We start from the raw sequence: 17,186 nt of genomic DNA on the forward strand, positions 1-17,186 counted from the left end.
GGAAATTACACAACGGCTTAAGCAGGGCACAACCCAGGACCCCGCACCAGCTACCAAGGCAAATAGCAGAAGTCCCGATAAAACTAAATGGAAATGCAAGTAACTAGCGTGCAGGCTAACGGTAAATAGATTATCCCCCTCCCCCCAGACGCAAAACACAAAGCGACTTGCGGCAAATAGTCACACTTAAATGTGTGATTAAATAAGAATTAATTACAATAAGCACATTCTGTAATTGAAGGAATTCTTGTACTTTAATTAATAGAATCAGTTTCAAACCATTCAATACACACAATAACATCCGGTCTCTCAGTAACTCGTAAACATTTATGAAACTACTCACTTAGAATTAGACATGTGTCTCTCAGACACACTATCACTTCAGATAGAAACGTAACAGTAGTGTTATTGCAATTCACGGCAAAATATATCGAGGGAAAATTTTATCCATGTATATCCATAGCAATTGGCCAGCTTAACTCCGTCGTGTGATATAAATACTATTACCAGGCAGCACTTGGACAAGGACCAACCAAACTGTTTTCAATGACGGTTAAACACTGACAGTAGCATCCTCCAAACAGAATGTATCAGCACTCCAGGCCCTAGTAAATGTTAATCATCACATCACATACAGCTCTCACTAGAACCTTGCGTACTAAGCACTTTGAAATTAAACACAATCGAGAACAGATTAAGTAGGAGTAGCAACGGCCGGCCAAGAAAAATGTTTCAAATGGCTCTGAGCACTACGGTAATTAACATCTGAGGTCATCAGTCCCCTAGAACTTAGAACTACTTAAATGTAACTGACCTAAGGACTTCACACAGATCCATGCCCAAGGCAGGATTCGAACCTGCGACAGTAGCGGTGGCGCGGTTCCTGACTGAAGCATCTAAAACCGGTCGGCCACAACGGGAGGCCAGCCAAAAGATGAAGTCAGTAGCACGGAACCCAGTAGTCGATCCCACAATTTGCAGCACAAGTAAGGCCCTTACTCTCTTGCTTGTTCGACGAAACCAGCCGCCGCAGATCTCGGTGTCAGTAGACATACAGCAAGTGAAATACACCGACGGCTTCCCAGTTACGTGACTGCTTCCACGGGCGATATTTGCTGCGGTGCTGTCACCCGAGTAAACAGCTCCGGTTAGATGTGCTCTTCCTGCTGCCTCGCACGGCACCTGTACAGTCCGCCAGACTTGGCAAACGTTGTTACTGCTTGGCGTCCCAAAGCAAAATTCCACGCTGCTTGCTAGGGATTACCGCTCGCCCCCGATCGGCCCAGTAGGTGGCACCAGAGCGCGCTCTGCGCGCACTACCGGAAATATGATCCATTCCGGTGGCGGGAATATCGCTGATCGAGCCACACGGCTCACTGTAAACAGTTCAGTGATATGGTTATTCTTGCCAGAATCGACAGTAATCCAACACCGACTACAAAAGTTCAGGTATACATACCGACGTCGCAAGCTGCAGATGACGAGATAAAGAAAGTATATGAGGATATTGAAAGGGTAATACAACATACAAAGGCAGATGAAAATCAAATAGTCATGGGGCACTGAAATGCAGTTCTAGGCTAAGGAGTAGAACAAAAGGTTGCAGGAGAATATGGGCTTGGGACAAGGAATAAGAAAGGAGGAAAACTAATTGAGTTCTGCAATAAATTTCAGCTGCTAACAGAGAATATTCTGTTCAAGAATCACAAGAGGAGTGATTGTACTTGGAAAAGGCCGGGCGATACGAAAAGATTTCAATTAGATTACATCATTGCCAGACAGAGATTCCAAAATCAGATACTGGGTTATAAGGCGTACCGAGGGATAGATATTGAGTCAGATCACAATGTAGTAGGATGAGGAGTGAGCTGAAGTTTAAGATATTAGTCAGGAAGAATCAATATGCAAAGAAGTTGGATACGGAAGTACTAAGGAATGACGAGATACGCTTGAAGTTCTCTAAGGCTGTAGATACAGCAATAAATAATAGTCCAGTTGCCACAACAGTTGAAAAAGTATAGGCATATGTAAAAAAGGTTATCACAGAAGTTTTAAAGAAAAACGTAGATACAAATAGGGTATTACAAAGAAATCTTGGGTAACAGAAGAAATACTACAGATGATGAAAGAATGAAGTGTAAAAATGTTCAAGGAAATTCAGGAACGAAATAAATAGGAAGTGCAGGGAAGCTAAGACGCAATAGCTGCTCGAAAAATGTGAGAAAATCGGCAAAAGGAATGACTCAGGAGAGTCAAAACAATCTGCAGTGAAATTAAAAAGCAAGCGAGGTAACATTAAGAGTGCAACCGGAATTCCATTCTTAAGTGCAGGGGAGAGAGCGGATGGATGGAAACAATACATTGAAGGCCTCTGTGATGTGTAAATTTGTCTGATGTGATAGAAAAAGAAACCGGAATCGTTTCAGAAGAGATAGGGGATCCTGTATTTAAATCAGAATTTAAGTGAGACTTAAGATTAAATGAGGGAGTAGGAGTCGATGACATTCCATCATAATTTTTAAAATCGTTAGGGGAACTTGCAACAAAACGACAATTCACGTTGGTCTTTGGAATGTATGAGTCTAAAAATATACCAAGAGACATACACAGAATTCCGAAGACTGCAAGGGCTGACAAGTGCGAGAATTAGCGCACAATCAGCTTAACAGCTCCTGCACGCAAGTTGCTGAAAACAGTAATATACAGAAGAATAAAAAAGGAAATTGAGGATGTGTCAGCTGACGATCAGTTTGGCTTTAGAAAAGGTAAAGCCATCACACAGGCAATTCTGACGTAGCAGTTCATAATGGAAGCAAGACTAAAGAAAAATCATGACACGTGCATAGTATCAAGTCGACCTAGAAAAAGCGTTCGACAATGTATAATGGTGCAAAATGTTCCAAATTTTGAGCAAAATAGAGTTTAGATACATGGTGGGACGTGTAATAGACAACATGTGCAAGAATCAAAGGAAATAATAATAGTGGACGATCAAAAACCAAATGCTCAGATGAAAAAAGGGTTTAAGACAGAAGTCTTTCGTCCCTGCTGTTCGTCTGCACATCGAAGAAGCAACGACGGAAATAAAAGAAAGTTATAGGACTGTAATTAAAATTCAAGGAGAAACGGTATCAATGATACGATCCGGTGATGATATTGCTATCCTTAGTGACAGCATTAGAAAAATTACATGATCTGCTGAATGGAATAGACAGTATAATGAGTACAGAATATTGATTGTCAGCAATTCGAAGAAATACGAAAGTAATGAGAAGTATCAGAAGTGAGGATAGCGAGAAACTTAATCAAGATTGATGGTCAGAAAGTAGATGAAGTTAAGGAAATCTGCTACCTACGCAGCAAAGTAACCAACGATCTGAGCAGAATTGGAGAGGTAAGGCATCTGTAGGATACACTGATAAGGAGAAGGGACAGGATGATAGGACATTTGTTAAGACATGAGGGAATGACTTCCATGATACCAGAGGGAGCTGTAGAGGGCAAAAATTGTAGAGGAAGACAGAGACTGAAATATATCCAGAAAATAATTGAGGATGTAGGTTGAAACTGCAGAGAGGATGGCACAGGAGAGAAATTCGTGGTGGGCTGCATGAAATCATTCGGAATACTGATGATTAAAGAAAAAAGAGACGTGACTGACTGTGCGCAAGTCTATACCAATACACAAATACTACTAAGAACTTCAAGAACAAAACTGTCGGCAGATAACTGCCTCTAACGTATTGTCTAGAGGAGTAAGATACCGTCAATAAACTGCGGAAACACATTACAGAAAGGACAGACTAAGTGGACAAGTTGACTGAGCAAGTCTAATGATACAGGGTGGGGCAAATGAAAGTGGCCCGGAGAACAGAGTTCCAAGGTTCAAAGAAACACATCACAGGAAAGGAAAAACAGTAGTAACCTGACAATAGCAGATGCTGAACCACCATTCATCTCTTGCCACTACAGGGCCCTAGCCAGCCAGTTGCTGATGGCGGATCGAAGCTATACTCAGCAGTACAGCTGCAGGATTGCTGCAGTCTCATCCGAAATGCTCCGCTGCAGTTCTTGAAGACAATGAGGGTTGTTGTGGGACACCTTCGACTTGAGGGTTCCCCACAAAAAGTAATCACACACTGACAGATCGGGTGACCTTAGAGGTCAGCTAGGGCCACGGCCAGACTGATCCCTGCTAACAACTCTGTCAGACGTGAATATTATGTAAATGTGCTACAACGTTCGGCCGGCTGTATGGGCAGTTGCTCCATCCTGTTGAAGGTAATTGTAGGTCTTTTCCTCCTCCGTTAAGGCCGCCACAAATGAGTCGGACCACTGTTATGTTTTCACCAACTAACTCGACCAAAGGACAAGAGTCTGGATGTAGTTGATCTTCGGAAATAGACAGGTAAGACCGTGATATCATAAGAAGATCATCGGACACTATTTTGCAGTGTCTATGTTTTACAACGCCCTATTCAGTTTCACACACGGTTAAATACAGATTCTGCCAAATAGTATTTCATGCCTAGACAGGCCGTAACAATAATAAACAAGTCTCTCCCCGTGCGGGAAAGACAGCAACTGTTTGAGTTGGGCCGAGAGGATAGCCGAAGTTGTAGTGGCGACCGCTCGCGTAAAACGGGAAATCCAGTTTTGGGTCTTGGTCCGGCACAAATTTACATCGCTCACTAATAAATTGTGCAGCTGAAGCATGGTTCAAATGGCTCTGAGCACTATGGGACGTAACATCTGCGGTCATTAGTCCCCTAGAACTTAGAACTACTTATACCTAACTAACCTAAGGACATCACACACATCCGTGCCCGAGGCAGGATTCGAACGTGCGACCGTAGCGAGCTGAAGCATAATCATATTCACATCAGAAAATACATTTATTTTAGATTCATAAGTACTGGCTGTCTACAGTTGCCCAGTACAAACTCGAGAGTCTTCGGAGTTTATGATAAAGCATATTCCTGTCTGCGGACTCGGATACAAATGAGTGGGAGTAATAGATCTCTTGCTTCAAAAATTCATAACGAAGATACTGAAAGAAAAAGAAAACTTCAGTATTGAAGAAGCCTATGCCCACGTGGTAAATGGGCCGACAGTAACTGTAACCAAAACAATATGTTGGGACTGGGACATTTTCAACTTCTAGGGAAAGTCTCAATTATTCGGCACATCATACATTTTACTCTACGGAAATCCGTACGAAGGTGTGCTGAAAAGTAATGCCTCCGAGGTTTTTATGCAATTTTCTCACATGATATACTGCGAACTACGGATGAAGGGCAACAGGCAGATTCCATATTTCTAAATTTCCGAAAAGCATTTGACACAGCCCCCAGTGCCGACTGTTAACGAAGATAAGATCATGTGGCTACGTTCTTAGGTATGTGAGTGGCTCGAAAACTTCTTAAGCACCAGCACGCAGTTTGTTGCCCTCGAGAGCGAGTGTTCATTAATGAAAAGAATATTGTCAGGTGTGCCATAGGGAGGTGTGATACGACCGTTATTGTTTTCTAAGATTAATTATCTGGAGGACAATATGCAGCAACGTGAGGTTATTTGCTGATGATGCTATGGTGTATATGAAAGTAACGAAGCTGAGTGAATGTAGGAGGGTACTAGATGGCTTAGACAAAATTTCTAGTTGATGTTATAAATGACACAGAGCTCTAAACGTAGAAAGATGTAACTTAAGTGTATGAATCGGGAAAACGAAACCGTATGTTCAGATACAACATTAGTAGTGTCCTACTTGATACAGTCACTTCGGTTAAATATCTGGGTGTAATTTTATAGAGATATTTGAAAAGGAAAGAGCATGTGAGAATTGTGGTAGGGAAGGTGAACTGTCGACTTCGGTTAATTGGGAGAATTTTGGGAAATTGTGGCTCGTCTGTGAAGGAGACCGCAAATAGGAGGCTAATGCAACCTATTCATGAGTACTGTTCTAGTGTTTGGCATCGGCAGCAGGTCGGATTAGATATCGAAGCAGTTTAAAGGCGGATAGCTACGTTTCTTACCGATAGGTTCGAACAACACGCAAGTATTACGGAGATGTTTCGAAAACTCAAGTGGATATCATTGGAGGGATGGCCACGTTGTTTTCGAGGAGCACTGTTGAGAAAATTTAGAGATTCTGCATTTAAAGCTGACTGTAGAACGATTTTTCTGACACCAATACACAATTCTCGTCAGAACCACTAAAATAAGATAAGAGAAATTGGGCTCATAGGGAGGCTCTGTCTGTGAGTGTGAAAGAAAAGGAAATGTCTAGTAGTGTTACAGGGTACCCTCCGCCACAACTCAACGCTAGCTGGTCGAGTATGTACGTAAATGTTGTAGATTACTGTAGGGCCTTATATTACACCTGTCGTCCACAAAGAGTTTGGACGGCAGCATATCGCACACGTTACAAGGCGATACGCCCGCTTCTGCGCATGCCGATACCAGTACGCTTTGTCGTTGGTAACAGTTTTGTCTGACACTTAGGTCACCGCATCGTAGTTCACAGGACACCGAGTACCTAATCCTAGGCTCTAGTGGTGCTTTGCTGAACCGTTACTGGTGCTATCAGTTTGTTGCCGTTTGATGCCAACTACCATCGAGCTTGTCTATATCGTCTTAGTTCTCAGTTTAATTTGTCATTAATTATCTATCGAAATGAGTAAGTGTAGAATTTACGGCAAGTACAGTGGGTTGACAGAAGGAGCAGGACGCATTACCCTGTCTGATACGGTGCAGAAAACCCATTGGCATTCAAAAGAGCTTCCATCTGTGTCGAAGGGGATAAATGTAGATCCCTACCACTCTTCCGACAATTTTAAGTTCCTCTCACCAAAGTAGATCTCAAGTGCTCAATAATATTGAGATCTAGCTATTGTGGTGATCGGAAGTTATGTGACAAGTCATCCTCGAGCTTACAGAAACAGTCTTGGACGATGGGAAATTGTGAACAGGGGCCCTGCCGTTTTGGAACAGAGAATCACCGTTTGGGAACAAATATTGTACAATAACATGGACCTGATACGACAATATGGTCACATAATCCGTGGTAGTAATGAGAACTTGCAGAGTAACCAGGGGCGAATGGAATACCATCATATGTTTGCCGAAGTCAACACCGAACCCCTGCATATTTTTTCTTCACTCTTGGCAGCAGTCTGCATCGTCGGCTTGGGACGGCGTAAAGTCGGCAACAATTTGGGAACATAATGAAATCCGACTCATACGGCCAACTATATTTCTTCCATTGCTCCATTGTCCAGGTTTTGTAGCTTCGTCACCACAGTTCACTGTCACGGGAATAGACATGACTGCTGTGAAGTTTCGGAATTCAATCTCGGTCTGCAATTCCCGGTCTTTGAAGTTTTTCTTTGTATTATTTTGGTGGTGGCAGGGTTCGGGAGTGCGATATTATGTTCTGCAGCGACTTTTGTAGCTGTCCTCTTATTCTTCATCACAATCGTATTCAATGACCGTCTGCCACCGTCACACTACGTACAGCATAAGCGTTTTGACCTAGCAAAATATGATTTTTCGTTTCCCCTGTATGCGTTATAGCTCTTTGATACCGCGCCTCGTGAAACATACTTGGGTGCGGATGCACCCACCATACGAGTACCAAATTTTTCCCGCATCGAATTCACTTATGTCCTACGTAATGCACTCATGACTACATAGAACACACTTCTGATCATGGCTGACACCTGCAATGCACAGTCCTTTCCTTGAAGCTGGGTACCCTTACGGTAAATAGTTTACGGACTACATTGGCTCAAGTAGAGAAAGTTTAATCAATAGCATACTGTATGTGGAGGATCCTATAGATATTTTTTAAATTTTTTTGTTATCAGTCTTCTGACAGATTTGATGCGACCGCCAGGAATTCCTCTTCTGTGACTACTTTTTCAACCCAGAAAAGCAATTGCAGCCTACGTCCTATTTACTGGATGCATTCCGATTTCTGTGTTTCTCTGCAGTTTTCACTCCGCGCAAACCCATGCAGTACATGGGAGTGTTCCCTAATGTCTTAACAAATATCCTATCATCCTGCACCTTTATCTCGTCAGTGTTTTCCATATGTTCCTTTCCTCATCCATTCTGCGGAGAACCTTCTCATTCCTTACTTCGTCAGTCCACTTGATTTTCAACATTCGTCTGCAACATCACATCACAAAGGCTTCGATTCTCTTCTGTTTCCGTTTCCCCACAGACCACGTTTCACCACTACACCTTAGAGTGCTCCATAGGCAAATTCTCAGAAATGTCTTCCAGAAATTTAGATGTTTGATACTAACAGAATCCTCTTGGCCAGGACTGCCTTTTTTACCAGTATTATCCTGCTTTTTATGTTTTCATTGTTTCGTTGGTTGATTTGGTGCCCAGGTAGCACAGTTCCTTAATTTTGTCTACTACGTCGTCACCAACTTTGATCTTATGTTTCCCGCTGTTCTCATTGCTGTTTCTTCTAACTATTTTCATCTTTCCTTGATTAACTCTCAATCCATATTCTGTACCCATTAGACTGTATTCCATCCAACAATTGCTGTATTTCTTCTTCTCTTTCACTGAGAGTAGTAATGTCATCTGCGAAGCTTATCATTGACATCATTAGTCCCGAAGTGCTTCGTGTTTCAAGAGGCATAATATCGTAGAGGTAAAATGGTAAATCATCATTCTTTTATTTCTATCATTGATTCTTCTATGTGTAGTCTCAACAGCAGCAGCGAAAGATGAGGTCCCTCTTTTTAATTGTAATTTGTGGTTAGTTCCTATGGGACAAAAGTGCTGAGGTCATCGGTTCCTATGCTAGGCTTGTACACTACTTAATCTAATTTAAACTGACTTTCGCTAAGGACAACATACACACCCATGACCGAGGGAGGACTCGAACCTCCGACAGGGGGAGTTGCGAAAACCGTAGAAAGGCGCGCACTAGACCGTGTGGCTATCCTGCGCGGCTGATCCCTCTTTCACACCCTTTTCGGTCACAGCACATCATTTTTGGTCGTCTATTTTTATTGTCCCCTCTTGGTTCTTGTACGAACTGTATATTACCTGCCTTTTACTACACCACACCCCTGCAAGAGCTGGTAGGGCTGGCATAATATTTGTGATTCCTGTTTACGTTCTCCATGTTGTGGAAACAGAGATGTTGAATACATCACCGTCTGATGTCAGCTACAAACTACCGTCAATAAACTATCAGAGTACTACGGTCAAGCCGTAAGAAGCAATGAAAATAACCTATATGGTACGAAAAATCCTATGTAGGCAATCTTTTCCCATAAAATATTAGAAGATAACAAGTTCATCCACAACCTTCGATTAGGAGGATTTGCCCTAATATAAAAACGATGAATCAGCTGTAGCTTTAGCCGCAATAATCCTTTATCTGAGGATATTGGAGTTAGTAGAGATTTGGCAAATCTAGGTCTACTGAACAAATGCCTGATAAGGAAAACAAAAAATGTGAATCAGTAATTCGGCAATGCAGTTTTCACAAGAGACCACACATTGAATCTTGGTTTGTATAATGATAGAATTAAAGGTGGTAATACTGGTCGACTGAAAATCTAGGAGGAACTGTTAGCTAAGATGAATTGAAACACAAAAATCATATTGGAGGAACTTTACAAAACTCGCTAAAGCTGAGATACAAGCCCAAAAATTGTCCAAGAAGACAAGATTTTTTAAGAGGAGGAAGATCATGGGAAGCATGCAGACAACTTGTACCGCTGCGTTTTTAAAAGTTTTATCTGTAGAAATTTGAATCCGAATTTAGATTAAATTGTAGCTACAATTTCTGAAAAAAATAACTTTTTCAAACAAAAATACCCTGTTTCTCAGAGACTGTAGAAGACAGAATTTTAATTATTTTTACAATTCGTTTATAATATCCTTCTGATACTAAAGCTCTAGGATAGTAGATGGCGCCTTATATTGGCAGCAAAATCCACAAAAATATCAGAAAATAATTAAAAAATAAATACAAGAGGGAAAAAAATGTATCCTATCTCCTGGAATATATACTTCAACCAAACTAGAGGAGTAAGTGAACGAAGCATGTGTAAGTAACCTCCGAAAGTCTCATTAATCTGCGTGACATAGTTCCTGAGAAAGTAGGTCAAATAATTCGCTGCTTTAACAGTAGATAGATGAGCCATTCATACTCCTCTTAACGCTAATTTTCAAGATGTACGCAGAAAGCTATGCTACAAACGACTCCATAAACATGTTACACTGGACAATCACTAATTTCGCACAAGACACAGTTAAGTTACGTTATCGCTAGTATATGTGTCTTTAAGATTTTGGACACAACACCAGGTCGGAATGAACCGTGTTACTATGACAATTCGAAAAATTATATTTTCGCTCTCCAAAAATACTTCGGTTGTACCACTCTGTGATACTTTGGCAGGTACGTTACTGCTGTTGTTTTCGCAACAGTATACCTTTTTTTCAAATTAAATTTATTTCCACTCAATTACAAATACGTATATTGCACCTGAAAGATTATAAACTAATATAAAGGTCAAATATGCAACAGCCGATTTTTAAAACCAGTGAAGTATAAAAGAAACCACACACATCCTTAACTAATTAATAAATTACTTTAAATGTGTGCTGTACCATGTTTCACTCCTGTCTCTAATGTTTAATGGTTTCTTCGAGAGTTTAGCGTCTCAAACATACAGTTGATAAGCAGACAGAAAGTTATATTTGTATGACACACCGCAGTAAATATTGAAGTAGCTGGTAAAAATAATATTCAACATAACTATCAGATCCTTTCTCTGATAGACAATATTTATTTCACAATTAAAGACTTCGGGGTCATTTAGAACTAGAGGTACATACACGTTCTCTAGAAACAAAAACATGTAGTTAACGAAATGACAGTACACAGACTTTACCCCAGAATTGTATGAGAAACTGTTGACTGTTGTTAAAATTACTTTGCGTATCACATAGGATAGTTGGAAAGAAGTTTTTCAGAAATGCTTTCGAGACTATCTGGTTTCTTTTAGATAATTGTTTCTAAAAATCATCTATAGCCACACTTATTCGGGAAGAGGTTCAAAAATGCACGGTATAGTTAAGAATATCGCTATCCTCTGTTACAGAGAGTTGTACAGAAATCTCGATTTAGTAATAGGTGTGCAAAATTATTTTCATGAACGTAATTAATCAGCAAAATTACCGAGTTGGGAAACTGAATTACAGAGCAAAGACTTATTCTAAATCGTTGCTGATACGTTATTTACCAGTTTATCTCTTCATCCAGAGCTGTTCAGATATATTCTTTCTTCTAGCCGGAATGTAATAATGTGTATCATCTTAGCATCTGCTAAGAGATTGTAAATAAAAATGTAACAGACCGCTTCATGATAATATCGTGGTGATTTTTATGTATTGGTTTTTATATATTATGAAAAGTTGGAGTTAATGTTTTGTGCCTGCTTCACAACTGGGAAATTATTTCCGTCAGTGACTCAGTTGCGGTACTTCTCGTGGTTAGTTTGCGCGACACGGTGTTTTTATATAAAAGACACCACCAACAAATTTAATTCTATATACATAGTTTAAATTAAACTATTACTTGTCGAAAGTAACGAATGTTAAGATATTTATTACGACTCGGCCGTTATCGTTTATAACAACGGCGCTGACCTCTGGTTCACTGTTGCCCTATCAAATTTGCATCAAGGCATTAATTCCGCAGCTTCATGAATATAGAAGTGGGTACATACAAAATTTTACAACACTTTTAAGTAATATTTGATTAAATTTAGGCTAAATATAACATAAAACTTACACGTTTTCGTGCCTCGTCACAAAATGGCTTCTTACACTACGAAGAAAACAAAAGGGACGAGCTAGCGATCTTTTCGCAAAAAAAAAAGAAAGAAAAAGAAAGAGACAGATTGCTATTACAGTCGCAGGTCATATTAATTGATTGCAGAGTCCTTGTTATTTTTCTGAGATAATGTTTATGATTCGTTGCGACGTCAGTTTTGGTATATTTGCGAAGTTATTCATGGTACATTTGCGAAGTTATTCAGTATCATTTTTGTCACGTTATGCGACCTACCGCCACAACATTTCCCTACACAAACATGAGGTACCAAATATTTTAGAATGTAGAGCTCTTAATAAATTACCCTCGTTCCGATCTGCTAACCACATAATCTGTTTCACATGTAAAAGGTTGCTGAATCAATTTTTCAGATAGCAAATGAGAAAACACAAAAATGTCGTAAGGGCAGAAGTATGGTCGTTGTTGCTATGACACACGGACAGGTGTGTATGTTCTGTATAAGTACTGTATGATAATTTTTCGAAAAATGCTTTAAAGCTGTTTACTTGAATCATATCAGTACTCACTGCCCACATTAAATACAATCGCAACCCACTCAGACCCTCACCAGGCATCCAGGAGTTCTATGACCTAATTCCGCCATTGCATAGAATTCTTCATGATTTCTCTTGGCCTGTTTGAAAAAGATGAGTCAGAACCTCACCACAAAGCATGAGATGGTGAGCTCAAGAAACTGGAACTAGAACTTTCCATCACAGAACCTACACAAAAAAGGTATACTAAGAATCATCGAAGAGATGACGGTTATTTATTATTATGCAAAATTTTTTTGACATTCCCTGTTCTGTGTTATCTAAATAATGCTTGACACTTTAGTATACGTTAACTAATTTTATTTTGATATATTTTAATCTGGTTAACCTCACTAGGCAGTTCATTCTACAGGTTTATTATCTTGTATATAATGCTAAGTTTTTGGTTTCCTTAAATCTAGCTTTAGTCTGTCTCTTGTTTCATGATCATCAATGATGCTGTGCTTGATGTGCTAGACAGATTGGTAGGTAAACCCCCAAGGTGAATTTGGAATACTCATCCGTTTAAATACATCTTCACAGGGCTTTCGGATACTATGTTTAATTATTATTGTAATTGTGCTTTTCTATAATTTGGTGACTGTGTTCATGTTTACTGTACGGCACCCCTAAAAATGATTCCGTATCTAAAGATTGAGTGCGTATAGAACTAGCTGTCAGCTTTAAGGTATTACCCGTTACACTACTGGACACACTAAAAGCGTAGCATGCAGAACGACAATTTGTTTGCTAATGTGTTTATGTGTTCATTCATTACGAGAAACAGTATGAAGAACCACTCCAAAGTAAATCTAAGTAGACTGTTTAGTTATATCAATATGTTCTTCCACTACAGATCACGTCCACAGTGCGTTCAGTTAAGCACTTATAAAAGGAATTGATATGAAAACTATTAAGGAAGTGACAGATACCAGTCAGAGTTTGTAACCAAGCTGCTCGGAACTTGATGTAATATTCTTGTTCTACGCATCATTGTCTCCAGAGCTCATATAGCTTCATATAAATTATAAGGCTATTGAACGTACGATTCTTGACGCACTGCGTCCACGTTGTCCATTCAGAAAAAGTGTGCATTAAATAATCAGAGATGCAACAATAGAGGACAGAATTCATTAACTCACAGATAAATTCGGGATTCTCTAAGAGGAACAAGCTCCTACACGTTCAGTTCCAGTAATAAAAACTCCTACCTATTGGGCTAACGAACGAATCATGTCAAATGTTGATATCAGGAGTGATTATTACAGCGTTCAGAGCCAAATTAGAAGCTCTGTCCTATAAGGAAAAAATGTACGGCTGAGAAACAGGATAAATCATTGCTAAAATGAGGCATGTATGTTACGTTGTTTGCAGCAATATGTACCCAGCCATACTGTGAATGAGCTCTGTAGCTTGGGAATCCGAGAAACAGAGTATTAGAAACAGTTTTCCAAGATTCAGGTGGTGAAACGAATGAACTTATTTCAGCACAGAGCAAACCCAGGCCGCAAATTACACTATCGGCCATTAAAATTTCTACACCACGAATATGACGTGCTACAGACACGAAATTTAACAGACAGGAAGAGGATGCTGTGATATGCAAATGATTACCTTTTCAGAGCATTCACACAAAGTTGGCGCCGGTGGCGACACATACAACTTGCAGACATGAGGAAAGTTCCCAATCGATTTCTAAAACACAAACAGTAGTTGACCGGCGTTGCATGGTGAAACGTCGTTGTGATTCCTCGTGTAAGGAGAAGAAATGCATACCATCATGTTTCCGACTTTGATGCAGGTCTGATTGTAGCCTATCGCGATTGTGGTTTGTCGTATCGCGACATTGATGCTCGCGTTGGTCCAATGACTGTTAGCAGAGTATGGAATTGGTGGGTTCAGGAGAGTAATACGGACGCCGTGCTGGATCCCAACGGCCTCGTATCACTAGCAGTCGAGATGACAGGCATCTTATCCGCATGGCTGTAGCGGATCGTGCAGGCCACGTCTCGATCCCTGAGTCAACAGATGGGGACGTCTTCAAGACAACAACCATCTGCACGAACAGTTCGACGACGTTTGCAGCAGCATGGACAATCAACTCGAAGACCATGGCTGTGTTTACCCTTGACGCTGCATCACAGACAGGAGCGCCTGCGATGGTGTACCCAACGACGAAAATGGGTGCACGAATGGCAAAACGTCATTTTTGCGGATGAATCCAGGTTCTGGTTACAGTATCATGATGGTTGCATCCGTGTTTGGCAACATCGCGGTGAACGCACATTGGAGGTGTGTACTCGTCATCGCCATACTGGCGTATCACCCGGCGTGATGGTATGGGGTGCCATTGGTTACACGTCTCGGTCACCTCTTGTTCCCATAGACGGCAGTTTGAACAGTGGACGTTACATTTCACATGTGTTACGACCCTTGGCTCTACCCTCCATTCGATCCCTGCGAAACCCTACATTTCAGCAGGATAATGCACGATCGCATGTTGCAGCTCCTGTACGGGCATTTCTAGATACAGAAAATGTTCGACTGCTGCCCTGGCCAGCACATTCTCCAGATCTCTCAGCAATTGCAAACGTCTGGTCAATAGTGGCCGAGCAACTGGCTCGTCACAATACGCCAGTCACTACTCCAGATGAACTGAGGTAAAGTGTTGAAGCTGCATAGGCAGCTGTACCTGTACACGCCATCCAATCTTTGTTTGACTCAATGCCCAGGCGTATCAAGTCCGTTATTACGGCCAGAGGTGGTTGTTCTGGTTACTGATTTATCAGGATCTATACACCCATATTGGGTGAAAATGTAATCACATGCCAGTTCTAGTATAATATATTTCTCCAATGAATACGCGTTTATCATCTGCATTTCTTCTTGGTGTAGCAATTTTACTGGCCAGTAATGTATTGTAGTCGAAAGAATCCTAATTATACATTTCCACCTGACCGCATTACAGTAAACACAACAAGGCTTCCAGTGATATGCTTATCTGAAGCAACGATAGACAATTACATCAGATAATGACATCAGAATCATGATGAAAACCAACGACCACCAGTATTAAACAAGTGTACGATACGACGTTACCAATGCTGTCATCGTCCAGCTAAAAGGCCATCAGCATTCAGTATTTTAAGTAAATTGGAATACGCCCCAAGTAATCTTAGCACCCTATCAGTGTTCAGTTGCTTCTGAGTTATCAGCTCTATTCATCTAGACTGAGTCCTAATACCGTTTTAGAAAACGGTGGTATGTCTTGATGAAATTTTGTGTGAGAACGTCGATTGGGATGCAAATATATTCGTTACGTGTAGCAAAATACCCGATTTCCTCTATGCTCTAGAAATTTCAGAACACATACCTACAGGATGTGTAAAATAAACATGTGCAGCCACCGGTTCTATCGAACCTCCACTAATGCGATGTAATGAAACATGGAACAATTACTAAAATTACTGGCTGGCTAGAACTAACGAAGTATACTTGCTTGTGATACATCTGCTACAACACTCTACTTGGCTATGTCGTACTTCATAGCCCAGGTAACATAAGCGCAGCCGAGTTAGTTCCGTAAACACCACACGACTAGCTACCATACAATTGGATACTCTGTCTCCACAAATTCCAGTATCTTGCGTCACTGGTTACCTCCTGTCATCTAATAATAATTTCAACACAATGTATTACTTATCTAGTATTCCATCTGTACTCCTTCAAAAAGAGAAATGTATTTGGAAACGTGTTTCTGTTGTTGCAGTACGCTTTTGTATGGGCTGTTAGGAAAATGGTGAATGATTTACCTTAGTCATTATTGGAACTTATTCAAATAAAAAAATTAACATAAGTGGTCAGTTCCCTATATCAAATAGTAAATCACATGCTTTCTTTCTCTTTCCGTATTTCAATCAGTGGCATAGCGGACAAACGCTAAGTGTGATGGTTTGGGGCGCCATTGCCTATAGCAAGCGATCTCACCTCGTATGTCTTGATGGCAGTTTGAACAGCTACCGCTGCATCAGAGAGGTTCTACAACCCAAGGCTACTCCTACCGGCCGTTTCACAAGCCATGCTTCAGTAGGACAACGCTCGGCAAATGTGCTGTGGAATGTGCAAGACTTATTAGAATAAGGACTGATACCACTGCTTCCAGGTTTTACCTATCACCTGATATGTTGTCCGTAGAATATTGGTGGGATAAGGTTGAGCGGGAACTTGTTCGTTCAGGTCCACCTGTAGCTACAGCCGATGCTTTGTGGACGCGCCTAGAAGCCACCTGGCACTCCCTGACAACATATTAAGGCGCTCTTTGATTCCGTGGCTAGATGTCCGTCGGGTCTGATTACAGCAGGAGATGGTGCGAGCCCGACTAATTTTCCACAGTCACATCACACGAACAGGTGGTGGTAGCTACGGGACCAAACTGCTGAGGTCATCGGTCTCTAGGCTTATACACTACTTAATCTAACTGAAACTAACTTCGCTTAGGACAGCACACACACCCATGCCCGAGGAATGACTCGAACCTCCTACGAGGGGAGCCGCGCGAGCCGTGGCAAGGTGCCTCCTATGTCTATAATGCTAATCCTGTGTGTAGCGTCATGTCCTTAACCGGTACAATAAATCTTACTGTAATTTTAGTCTAGCTGTTTCACTTTTCCCAAAAAGCAGTGTACATTACAAATATGTTTTATTTGGAGAAAATTTTTTTTAGCCAAGATCGTAATAAAACACTGTATTGTGGACAACCAACCGGTTTCGTAAAC

This window comes from Schistocerca serialis, chromosome 7 (genome assembly GCF_023864345.2).
Source record: "Schistocerca serialis cubense isolate TAMUIC-IGC-003099 chromosome 7, iqSchSeri2.2, whole genome shotgun sequence".
NCBI lineage: Eukaryota > Metazoa > Arthropoda > Insecta > Orthoptera > Acrididae > Schistocerca > Schistocerca serialis.